The sequence below is a fragment of the Rhinolophus sinicus genome, linkage group LG12 (assembly GCF_036562045.2).
Source record: "Rhinolophus sinicus isolate RSC01 linkage group LG12, ASM3656204v1, whole genome shotgun sequence".
Lineage (NCBI taxonomy): Eukaryota > Metazoa > Chordata > Mammalia > Chiroptera > Rhinolophidae > Rhinolophus > Rhinolophus sinicus.
Window position 1 is genome coordinate 12,608,080 of NC_133761.1, and position 12,937 is coordinate 12,621,016.

At 47.3% G+C, this 12,937-nt stretch overlaps 1 protein-coding gene across 2 annotated transcripts in view; it reads right to left on the reverse strand.

Annotated features, from left to right (window-relative positions):
* Positions 1–1,536: 1,536 nt before the first annotated feature.
* ZHX2 (zinc fingers and homeoboxes 2) overlaps positions 1,537–12,937 on the reverse strand; it is a 144,199-nt gene continuing 132,798 nt past the window's right edge. Inside the window, exon 4 of one of the 2 annotated variants that reach the window (XM_019717501.2) lies at positions 1,537–2,792. The gene's annotated coding sequence lies outside the window, so the exon portion shown is untranslated. The other variant, XM_074316273.1, reaches the window with a different exon arrangement.

Here is a 12,937-nt window from a genome sequence, read left to right on the forward strand (position 1 = left end):
CATCCAGCCAACAAATATTTATGGAACATCTACTATGTGCCTGACACTGTCAAGGACAGAGGATATGGGAGAGGGAACAAGATGGACACAGGCCTTGCTCTCCTGGATCTTGCGATGTAGGAGGATGAAAAAGACAGAAAAAAAAAAAAAAGATATATACCATGTTGTGAAAAGTGAGGTGGAGGCAAATAAAGTAGGGTTAGAGGAAAGCATGCCAACTACGCAGGGTCAGGGCTAGGGTGAGGCAAGTGAGGCACCTAGGACGCAAAATTTAAGGAGGTGCCTATTCTCAGGATCCTGCAAGTACAGGCTAGGCACTTGCATAACCTTGGCTCCTTAACTTTTGCACCTGTAGGTACCTTGCTCACCTCACCTTCATCCTGGTCCTCCAGATAGGGAGTTGTGGAGGGCAGGTGATATCTGAACAGAGACACCAGGAGCCCTTGCAATGGTCCAGGTGTGGAGTTAGGATGCTAGAGCATGAGCTTTGGGGTGGGTGCAGGGATTGAGCAGATTCCACTAAGCAGAAGACATCCTTACATCCTGACTATATCATAGACTGGGGGCATGCGGGGGACCGAGGGACGGAGAATGAAGAAGGGGTGAAGTTCTGGAGGAAGAGATTAGTGGGCAGATATCTCCAAGACAACTGGAGCCCACAGCCAATGGCTGTGGCAGGATTGCAGGGTTTCCAAGCCAGGGATCAGAACTCTCCCACAATGCAACTGCGTTTGACCTCAATAGTGAGGGCATCTTCCAGAGAAGAGCCTCTTTGGAATTCTTGGTTGTTCCATGTTTCCTGTATTTGGGAAGTGGGAGGAGAGAGGAAGCTTCTTTTATCTGAAGAATAGTTGTATGCATGCTTTGACACATTTAGTTTAGATAAACTGGCCTAACGCCTGTAAGTCCATGTAAAAATGAAACCTCTAGACCAGAGATTCCCTCAGTGGGGTCCCTGAACCAGCAGCATCAGCCTCATTTGGGAACTTAGCCATGCACATTCTCAGGTGCCACCCAGACCTACTGGATCAGAAACTGGCACCAGCCCTTCAGATGATTCTGGTGCCTTTTCAAACCTCTGGTCTCGATGAGAGTCACCCATGAACGGTGAGGGGCTCTTTAAATCTCACCTGGGCAGAGACACAAAAGCCAGCCTTCTTGGAGAGATGGCAGTGTCCTAGTCACCAGTAGCCTGGGGACCAAGTGATTTACCTGAGAGTGAGTGGTGGTGCTGGGCGTTGCCTGTAGGTCTCATTCCCATTCTGATGCTCTGCTCTGCAGGGCTTTAGGACTCTATTTGTGCAGCCCTGGAGAAGCGGGGCCTATCGCTTACTTTTCTACGTCAAAGAGATACGATGAAGATCCCCACATCAACATTTACACTGGTTTTTAAAGTCCCAACGTGCGATGTCTAACCTCACCCAGACGGGAAATGAGAAATGTGGTCATACAGATTTGAAACAGGGGGTGGCTGGGTTGGAACCCTCATACTGTTCCCTGGGAACCTAACAGAAATGAAGAACCCGGAGCAGAGGAGAAAGTTATAAAAATGTTTAGTCTTTGCTTTATTGAGTTACAACAAATGAGCAACAAGTTAGAAAAATCGTATTTTTCCCCCCCAAACTCCCTATTGTTTTATGTGTGCAGTGTACTCAAATGGGGGGTGGAGGGGGATTGCAAACACAATTCATATTGCAACATTTACACCAGATATGTCTCTTGGTTTTTCTTCTTTAAAAGTTAGGACTAACTGGAAAAAAAAAAGTGCACTCAGGAATCTAAAATTGGCCCAAAACAAACACACAAACAACAAAAAAAATGAATTCATGGTGAGGCTTCAAGCTGAAATCTTGTCAAATACCACACTGAAAAAAGGCAGTTAGGAACAGAAATGAAAACCAAAGCAGTTCATCTTTGTATCATCTACATAGGAAGATCTCTTTTTGTTTTCATTTCACAAAAGTAATGATAAGGCTAACAACGTGGTGGCCCTTTCTGCAGTATCTAAACAGGGGCTTAAATGGTCAGTCACCTGCTACCTAATCCTCCCGGTGCTGGTTGGGCCCCAGGTTACAACAGGCTGTTGAGAAACCAGACTTGTAAGAGGCCGTTCAGAAAGCCTTCTGTGTGGCTAAACAGGGACCCACAGGCAGTTGGAGGAACAACTGGAAACGGATTTGATTTGGAAGATCTACCATCTGTAAAACCTTTCCAGTTGAGACCGATGCCTGAATCCCAGCCCTTCTCCCCGAGAAATCTCCCAAATTTCAAACTACTTTTAAAAATGAACTCTTCCTACCTAAAATCCAGTAGATATAATGGCACTAATGCTAACATTCTCCCCTTCCCCCAAATTAATAAAATAAAAATAAAAAAAGAAACGGAAGAAAGAAAAAAGCACATGTGATCAGCCCTCCCCTCCTGGAAAAACCTTACAATGGTAATGCTGGGAAAGGAAGTTGCCCTCGATTAAAAAGGTAGCAAAATTCCCACATTGTACAAATTGGTTCCAGTTGAGCAAGAAATGGGGGACAGGGCAGAGGAGCAAACTATTTACAAGGACCCACTGAAAATGCAGTAGTAGGACTTTGGCACTATGAACAATTCCCACCGGTCCTCTGGGAGGTGCGTGTGACAGGGGCTGGGTTCCTGCACCCCGCAGGCACACGCCAGCTAAGTAGTTCCGCTTGGAGTCTCTGGCCAGGTGGCCCACCAGCCTGGGAGAGATGCTCTCTTCTTTCTTCAGAGACAGAGCATCCCCTTTATCGGCACAGCTGTTCTGAAGGACTTCCCTAGAAGGAAGACACAAAACCAGACAGACAAGATGTCAGGGAGGTGACAGGCATTCCCTGGGTGGACGAGTCAGGGGCGGCCTCTTCCTGGCTCTCCTGGGGAGGACGCCTTCCAAGGTCATCCTGGGACTTGGAGGAGAGACAAGCAGCCTTCACATTTGGGGCCTGTTTTAAAGTGTTTCCTGAGTACAGTCTGACATGATGGAGAGCACAGTCCAGAATCAGGTCTCTGAAAACAGGATGGCTTCCTGGGGAAGTGAAGGAGATGGCCTGTGAGTCTTGTCATCCTTACCAGACCCTTTTATTATTGCTGTGGAGGCAGCCAGTCTCAGTGGCTCTGAAAAGGCCACAGTCAGACAAACCTGGACTTGGGGCCCAACTTTTCCATTTACTGGCTGTGGGGCTGCACACGTGACTGATTCCATCTAGGGCTTGCTTAGTCTTTGCTTCTACAAAACAGGAATGATAACAGCATCCACCTGATGGACTTGTGATGATGAAGTAAATTGATACATGCACCAGCATTTGGAATAGTTCTCAGTACATGGTTAGTATTTTACACGCTTTCACTGTTTTTGTTAGATGGAGCCGTTTCCAAACATGGCAGGATACACATATCTATCTATCTTAGTAATTATAATAAGATGATTTTTAAGTTCACTTTTTATTTAATATTTATAGCAACGCTCGGAGGTGTAGGTATTATCATTCCATTTTATAGGTGGGAAAACTGAGCACAGAGAGGCTAAGTAATTTGCCCAAGATCACACAGCCATTAAGTGGCAGAGCCAGGATTCAAACCCAGGCAATCTCCAGAGTCTGCGCTGGCACTATACACATGGTATTTATTAAAAGAATCAGTATGGAGAAATGTTTAATTCTTACATATACTTTGAAGTGATGAAAATAATCCCAGGACCTTATTATGAGTTGAATTGTGTCCCCCCAAAAGATATGTTGAAGTCCTAATCCTCAGCACCTCAGAATGTGACCCTACTTGTATATGTGCTGCCGAAGCGAACACAGAATGTGACCGTCCTTGTAAAATTCCCTTACTTAGGGAAGTTAAAATGAGGTGATTAGGGTGGGACCTCATCCAGTATGACTGGTGTCCTTATAAAAAGGGGACACTGGACACAGAGATGACATACACGGGGAGAATGCCATGTGAAGGCAAAGACAGAGGTCAGGGTGACGCTTCTATAAGCCAAGGAATGCCAAGGACGGCCAGCAACCCCAGAAGTTGGAGAGAGAGGCCTTGGGACAGACGCTCCCTCACAGTCCCCAGAAGGAACCAACCCTGCCAACACCAGACTTCCAGTCTCCAGACTGTCAGAGAAATAAATGTCTGTTGTTTAAGCCACTCAGTGTGTGGTACTTTATGGCAGTCCTGGGAAACTAAGACAGAACTCTGTTATTCCTTTTGTGGGCTCCCGGGATCCAGAGATCCTGGGCCAGGAATCCCAGGGGAGGGCTCGGGGACCTCAAGGGTGCAGCCAGTGTCCCACGACAGGCTGGAAGTTTATCAAATGGTAGAAGCCACTGGCTTTTCCTTTGCCTCCTTCCTAGTAAGGCCGCGTCACTGCTCTGCTGGCCACTTCTCTGGCTGAGAAAGCCCTGAGAAGTGTGTGGTTTTTTTTTCAGGGGACCAAGGGCCAGAAGACTAGATTCTCAGCCAAAGGTGTCAGCTGATCATCTATGTAGTCATTTATTCCTAATGTCTGGCTACCAAACGTACCCACATTTCCTAGATGCGCCCGACAATAAGACTGAATCTTGGAGTTAAGAAACCAGCTTTTGAAAGAAATGTCTATGGATGAAAGCAAATCCCAGAGGTGTCCTTGAGATCTGCTACCGCCTGAAAGGGATCCAGCAAAAGTGACCGAATCATAAGAGCTACAGAGATCCTTATGGGGGATTGCAACACCACTCACTTCACGAAGGAAAAAAATGGAAGCACAGGGAGAAAAATTCATCTCCCTAGGTCACAAGACTCGTCAGCAGTGCAGTCAGAAGAGTCGTGAATCACGACCGTGATGATAGTGAGAGGGGCTAATACTTATCTTACACTTGTTTTGAGCCAAGCCCAATGACGGGTGCTAATACAGAACATCTCATTTAGGCCTCACAGTAACCCGGGAGGTCAGTGACTGTTAGGCCCCCCTGGCAGTGAAGAAATGGAGGTTGGGAGACATTAAATGACGTCAAGTCAGTAGTAAGTGGTAGAACCTGGATTCTACCTTGGTCTATCCAATGAATTGCTCTTCCCCATACCTGACCCACGGCCAGGGCTCCTTGTCCTATGTGCACAGCCTCTCCCTGCATGGAGCCACCAAGGGACAGGAGAGAGCACGTCTGCTTCAAGGGCAGGGGCTGGCAGTCCCGTGCAGAGCCACCGCGCCCCTGGTATAGGTGCACAGAGTACAGCCAGCCTCCTGTGTTCCCCACGGAAGAGGCATTTCCCCAGCAAACAGGCTCTTTCACCGCCTTTGGAAAGGGGGCTGTTTCTGGTTGGATGTCCACCTGTACAGGTCTCAAGACACCAGGAAACAAGGCCCAGGGCGTTGGATAGACAGCTACTGTTCTTCCTTCTCCCAACCAGGCTGACGAATGCCAGGTCAGCCCAGGACTGTGGGTACCGGCCGTGGTGGGACAAAATGGAAAGAGATGTGAAGCTGGAGGAAGCTGGATCCAGGCTCTGCCATTTCCTGTGTGCCAAGCTCAGGCGACGTCCCGAGCCTCACTCCCACAGCTCATACCCGACAGGCTGCTGGACGGTCATACATAAGGCAGGAAGATGCTCCAGAAATATCGCTTCATTTCTCCTTGAGGAAGGCCAGGTGTCAATTAGAGCCTTGGGTGTAAACGGGCTCACCTATGTGTGTGAGAGTATACATGTGTTCTCCCTTTTTCCCTCTCCCATAAACAAAACTCAACCCTGTCTCTTCCAGTGATTGGCGGAAATTCACGGTTTTAGATAAACCTCAATATTGAGGAGGCTTTCCATCCATCTGGCAATGAGTTTTTATGATTTCCTGTGTAATTTCTTATGGACACGAACATGCATAATCCTCCAACTATATGCATGAATAAAGAAAAAAAAATGCTGAACAAGTCTTTAAAAAAATCCAAACAAACAAACAAAAAAACCCCCAACCAACCAAACAAACAAAAAACCCCACCACCACAAAAAAAACAGATTGCAAGGCCAAAGGGGTGACTTGGAGAAAGGGTGACCAAGTCACTTTTTTTTTCAGCTTTTGCAGACCTCCCAGAATCTGTGTAAGCACCCTTGGAGCCGCTGGACTTCAAATCTCCTTTGAGCTTTCGCAGGGCAGCGTGGGCAGGATTTGGGCTGTGGGAGTTGGCAGCACTCTTACAGTAAGGCTGGGAAAACCCTGGATGCAGAGGGGGTGGAAGCAGAGGCAGGGGTGGTGTCTCCATCGGGCCCAATCGCCTATTCCCTGGGCAGCATTCCCAGGTTGCCGGCCACTTCCCAGATGCCTGGTCCCAGCCACCGTCAGTTCTCGTCAGTGCTCCTTGTTAAATGTCCCTGAGCTGGGGCTTCCCAGCACAGCTTCCTCAAATTGCCTGGTTGATTGTACATCCTGTGAGACCCCTGAGGACATGGACGGTACCCGCCGTGTTCACTGCTGACCCCTTCTGCCCGATGCCTGCAATGTGTCTGGCCCACTCGGGATACTCAGATATCCATTAATGAATAAAAAATGGGAAGAGTGCATGGTGCTGTTAGAGGTGGTTGGTTACACGAGGTTGGTGACAAAATTCACATTTCAGGGTTTTTATAAAGAGGATCAGTGATATTTGACTATGTGGCCTCTTGCTAATCTCCTGGGTTTCTATGTGGAGTCTTACCCCTTGGTCACAGCCATTCCCCACTGCAGAGAACCAACGACCTATCCTAGAGCACCAGGTCTCAGTTTTGGGAGGAAACCGCAAGGTCATTGGGCCACTATTCCAACATTTCTACCAACCAAGTGGATAGAGACATCCAAGTCCAGCCTCTCCCTACACTGTGCTGAGGACAGGGAACTCACTGCCTCCCGTAGCGGTCTGTTTCTATCTTGGGGGACAACTTGGACTGTTAAAAAGTACTATCTAATTCTTTAGCAAAATCTGCTTCCCTATTACTTCAACCGTTGGGGAAACATGCAACAATTAGAATTCTTTTCCCATGCAATAGCCTTTGTTTCTGCTTCTCTTTAATTTTTCCTGTAGGGATTTCCCAAAGCCCTGCGGATTCAGGAGAGAATAACACTGTATTCCATGAGAAAGAAAAACAAGCACTGCGGTAGTGGTGATTCATTCTCTCTCATCATATTTCTGAGTCAAATGGTCTTTTATTGAGCAGGGCCTATCAGAGTTGAATTAGAATCGAGATAAGGAAAAGACAGTGACATGGAGAGGGATGAGGCAATTTCCCAACGGACAGGGAAAACTCCATACCATCCCAGATAGTCCCCACACCAGACCTTGGTCAACCCTGGCACATCTGGCCAAAGCTCTTCGGTCAAGAGGAACCCCAACCGAAAAAGGCAGCTTGGAAAGGCAGGAGGCAGACGGCCAAATTCTTGTCCATGTGGAGAAGTGTGTGCAGCGTCAGGGTCAGCACCCACTGAGCAGCAGACGCGAATGCTAGGTCCCTGCTTAGGAGCTTTCACTTATAATATCTCATTTAATCCTGACAACAACAGACAACTCTATTAGAAAGTGTTACGGACTAAGGTATGGAAGGACTAAGGTATGTCCCCCACCCCTGTGTGTGAATTGAAGCTTTAATCCTCACTATGACTATTTGGAGATGGACACTTTGAGGAGGTAACTAAGGTTAAATGAGGCCGTATGGTTGGGGACCTAACCTGATAGGAATAGTGTCCTTATAGGAAGAGGAAGAGACACATGCACAGGGGAAGAAAGGCCATGTGAGGACACAGAGAGAAGGTCTGTAAGCCAAGGAGAGAGGTCTCACCAGCAACCAACCCTACTGGCACCCGGATCTCGAACTTTCAGCCTCTAGAACTGTGAGAAAATAAATTTCTGTTGTTTCAGCCACTCAGCCTGTGGTATTTTGTTATGGCAGCCTGAGTTGACGAATATAGTAGGTATTAAGGTTACAGCAACGTACTAATGAAAGAGAACAAAGTAAAATGTATAGGCACGTGGATGCTCTAGAATTTTCCACCATCCATCCTCCACTGACCACTGGAGCAGAAAAGTCTAACCACCCAGACATTTGCAAGATGACTTTCTCCTTTTGTTTCTTCCTTGCGTATCTCACAGGGTCTCAAACTTTCTCTACAGGATCACACACACAGAATCACAGCCAGTATACTTTATTGGTGAGTCAGAGGAGTTTCAAGGGAAAATTTGATTATCTGTGAGTCCATCTAACACCCCTGCCCTTCTTTCTATGCAGTGTGAACTCATAGCCACAATAGCCACCTTTCAGGTCCCCTGATGTGGTACGTTCCCTCTGGCCTCAGAGCCCGTGAGTGGTTTTTTTCTGCCTGGAATGTTTGTCCCCTCCCGTCCACCCAGCCAACTCCTACTTAACCTTTTAGATTTTAATTCACCCACTGACTCTTCAGAGAAGCCTTCTTTGACCCCTTAAGTCAGGTTTAATTTCTCTATTCTATATTCTAGCAGCACCATGTACCTTTCCTTCCAAATACTTGCCAGTGTAGTAACTTTCCCTTTTTGCTTGATGAAAGATGGATGACAGCTGCATTCCCCATTAGACTATGGGCCCCATGAGGGCAGGGACAGGCTAGGCACCACTGCCTTCCAGAGTCTGGCCCATGGCAGGCAGTCCACAAACACTTCATGGATGAATGAGCCAAGGCACTGATCATGAATGTCCCTGAACTTGTCACTTCCTCTGGTTGGGGTCCACATCCTTCCTCTGAAAAATGAGGGGCTTAGGTTCCATGATTCCTAAGTTGCTACAAGCTACCCAAAGCACAGTGAGAATTCTTAGTGTGAAAAGCTCCAGAATTAGGTAAATGGAAGTGATAACAGTTAATGTTCCATTAGGTACCAGGGTACTGAGGGTTTTGTGCAGTCTCTGAGAAGCCATCACCCAGTAAATATCCAGTGACCAGTCTCCAACAGACCTTTCCCTCGAGCTGCACACACACATGAAAAGCAAACTGTCCTCAACTCCTCGGACTGCCGTCATCTAATGGGGCTAATGAGAGATGGAAAAAAAAAAAAAAAAAAAAAGAGAGAAGCAAAAGGATGGAAATACCAGACCCTGGATAATTAAAAGCCAACTATCTTTGGTAATTCTTAGGTTGGTTCAATAAATTGTTCTTGAGCATCTGCTCTGAGTAAGGCACTGGGCATTCAGAGACCAATGGGCTATGGTCCCAGCTTTCAAGGGTCTGTAGAGGGGACACAGGGAAACGGATAATTACAGTATTTCCTTCAATCCTCCCTCCCTCCCTCCCTCCCTCCCTCCCTCCCTCCCTCCCTCCCTCCCTCCCTCCTTCCCTTCCCTTCCATCCATCCATCCATCCATCCATCCATCCATCCATCCATCCATCCATCCATCCAAATATCTGTATTTGGGCAGCTGACCTGAACAGACTGTGGGGACATACATATCCTGAGTCCTAAATTGTAGCCAGGGTGCAACACTTGGCAGCCTTGAATATTTTAAGCAAGCTGAACCATGGAAAATATTTTGTTCTGACAATTCACACATGTTACCTCTTCCCTAATTATCAGGAGATGGGAATGAGCAGACATCAGGAGGCAGCAAAGTAGTGAGTGAATAGGTGTGTATTAGTCTCCATTCCCACACAGAATTAAGAAATGACCGTGTCCTGTTGGTTTGCTTATGTGGCGTCACTGTTGGAGAGGTGGTGGGCCGTGGTGGTGGGGTCAGGCACTGGCCTGACGGACGAGACGTGGCCTCCAGGCTCCACCAGCTGCTAGCTGAGGAACCCAGGAGAAGTCTCTCAGCCTGTTTTGCCTTCTGTAAAAAGGGGGAAAGAGCCATACCTATCTTATAGGGTTGTCGTGAAGTTTAAATGGCTTAATAAATGTGCTTAGCAAAATGCTGAGCACATGGCATATACAAATGAATAGGAACTCTTCGTAGTAGTAGTGCCGGAATATTCCATCTGGCCAAACATCAAGGCATATGTCTGACAATGTCTTGTTCAAGTACTCTAATTTTTAGGAAAGGAGGGATTTATGTGTCAGCCTCTTACCAGGACAAGTCTCTCAATGGATGGCTCGAGAATTATTTGGACCTGGAAATTGAATCAAGACAACACAATTCAAGGCTTAGGAAAGATTGCTTATCTCTGTGACTAACCCCAGGACTGAGGTGAGCCTGAGCTGAGTCAAATGCTGTCATGAGCCTTGCAAAGAAAGTATCAGTCAGAGGAAATGGTCAGGGGATATGCTTAACTGCTACAGAGGAAATCCCACCCTAGTGTCAGCTCTCAGCTGCTTACCCAACTTCTCTCTCTCTCTCTTACGTACATCACATAACACCTTTTATGAAGTCAAAACCATGCATTATTCTCAGGATTATTATATGTGTAACAACTGAACTCAACTGCAGGTTCCTAAATAAATATATGTTTAAATATAGGCATCGCTGAATATTTATGAATTTCAAGACACCCATGTGTTTGGTTCATAACAGCTGTGAAGTAATTTGGTGAGTTTATTTTCCTCTAAGTCAAAACGTTCCTTTAAGGAACCTCTGTCGAGGACGTCACCTTTCAGTGCAGACTGCAGCCCCTTCCTCAGTGCAATGGCACTTCCGAAATATCAGGAAGCCCGTTAGGGATATCGGATGTCGCTAGGTATTGAGTAGACCTTAGTGTCTGGTTTAGGAATATTTGCCAGTGCACACTTGTGGCATTTACTATAATTTACCATAAAACGGGGTTCCTGGGTATTCCTGCCTTTTCAGGGATACAGCCAGTTCCTAAATCTCTGAGTTATCAGATGTTAATGCAAAACTCAACTCCAAAACCTCTAGGTATTCTCTTCCCTGCTACTGGGGGGGAGGTCAACCAGAGAAGGGCCATTTATGTCAGAAACAAAGAGGCAGAGACGGCAGTGGGAAGAGTGAGGCTCAGTGGTGAAACTGGGTGCTGGCTGGGGGCATGTGCTAAGTTCCTTGGTTTCTGAGTCTCGGTTTCTGCGTTTATAAATGTATAGATAAGTTACCTCTCAGGGTTGCTAAGAGAACTGCGTGAGGCCATCTGTGCCCAGAGCTCCCAGCTCAGCCTGTGCTACTCAGGACACCCTGCTCCACCCTTCTATTCTTCCTCCTGTCCTTCCCGAAGCTCCTCTTCACGGTTGTAGCTCTGTTTCCCCATCCTGTTTCTCTTGGGCCTCTGGTGGAGGCCAGGCACAGTGGCAGCCAGCCCAGCTGGGCATTTCCAACTGGTGGTTGGGAGAGAAGGGATGGGGACAGGTGGCCTCTGGGGAGCTGCCCGTCCCAGACAAACTCCCACTCAGTGATGGTCATCCAGAAGCACCATGGAACTCACTCTGGGATACAAAGACATCCTTATACTCCCATGCAGCAAACCAACTGCTTCAGAATAGCTTTTGCCTGCTGTGGGAAACCACTGGGTTTTCTTTCAGTTTGCCTCGTTTCATTGTTTACTGAACCTCAAACTCTGGTTTGCCTTGTCTATTCCTTCCACTTGAACCACTCTTTTCCTTGTGTGTGGATTTGGGTAACTCCTTCCCATCAGCTAGCTCATGAGTCGGATGGCCCTTCCTCCAGGAAGCCTTCCCTGATCTCCAACCTGGGTGCCCCTCCTGGATGCGCCCACACACAGCTGTGCATGTCTCCATCATACCCCAGAGCACGCTGGCTAGGAAAGGGAAGAACAGTTTCCTCTCTCCTTGGCCTGGCTGAGCTCCATGTGAATGAGGACTCTGTAATCGGTCTTTACGATCTCCAGTGCCCACCACATAGTGGATGTTCAGAACGCAGTCGTTGGATTGAACTGAACTCTATCGTCTGTTCAGTGGTAGGAGGAACAAGTAATCATGGAGACTTATGTCATGTATCTGAAAAGGTCAAGGACAGAAGACAAGGAAAGCTAGGAGCTTTCAGGCAGATTCTGACTAGACCAGAAAAGAAAAAAAAAAATTGCTCCTTCATCTCAGTGAGGGAGACAGGGGCTGGACTGACAGGGTTTTGTAAGAAGCAGGAAAATGGCCAGAGGGAGGACGAAACTGAGGTAAGCCAGATAAAAGTGGATAGTTGGTGCTATTGGTGACGTCAGTAGCCTTTAGGCCCCCTCCTGTCACTAGGCCTCCTCCGCCCCCTCCCACGCGCCCACCCCCCCTTGCATCTTCACCCACAACCCATTACCACTTCCTCCTGAAAAGTGAGAGGAGAAAGATCTGATGGCTTTCTGTGACTGGCTGCTCACTAAATAGCCGATGAAACCAGCTAAAACAAGGTTGCTTGAGGACTTCTTTTTTTTTTTGCCAGGTGCCTTATTTTATTACCGAATAAATAAATGAATGAGCGACATGGCCAGCCCAAGTTATCCGCGTTCATTAATGAAGAGGCATGGTAATTTCCAGGGAATTATCAATCATTCTGGAAGTTCTTATCTTTATTTCATTATTTTGAAAGGTGACCTGGGGGACCTCTTCCACTGCCTTTTAAGTGAACTGTGGAGAAGCCGACCTGGGCGGGCTGTAAATCCTGCATCTCCTTCCTGGTTTCAAGCTGTCTGTGGAATATTTCCGCTTTGGCCAAGGTGGACCTTTCCCTCCTGAGTCCTTCTCCCTGCTACCCTCCTTTCCCTGACCCCCATTTCTAAATTCACCACCAAGCAAGCTGCTGTGCTTTAGGCCTTGATTTGCATGGACCTCTTGTGAAACACACACACCAAGGGCTTGGGTGACACGTCCCATCATGTGGATGACATGGCCATTAGTAACCATGGTAACCTCCCTTCCCCGGCTTCTGTGGCTCCATAGGCCTAAATTTACACCAGTCTCTCCCAGATATGAAGGGGTTCTGAGGACCCAATCAGTGCAGCTAGGAGCAGGGTCATTTAATGAGACACATAGTGCAGCTTCCATTAGCCACGATGAGGCAAACACCTAAACCTTTCAGGTTAATA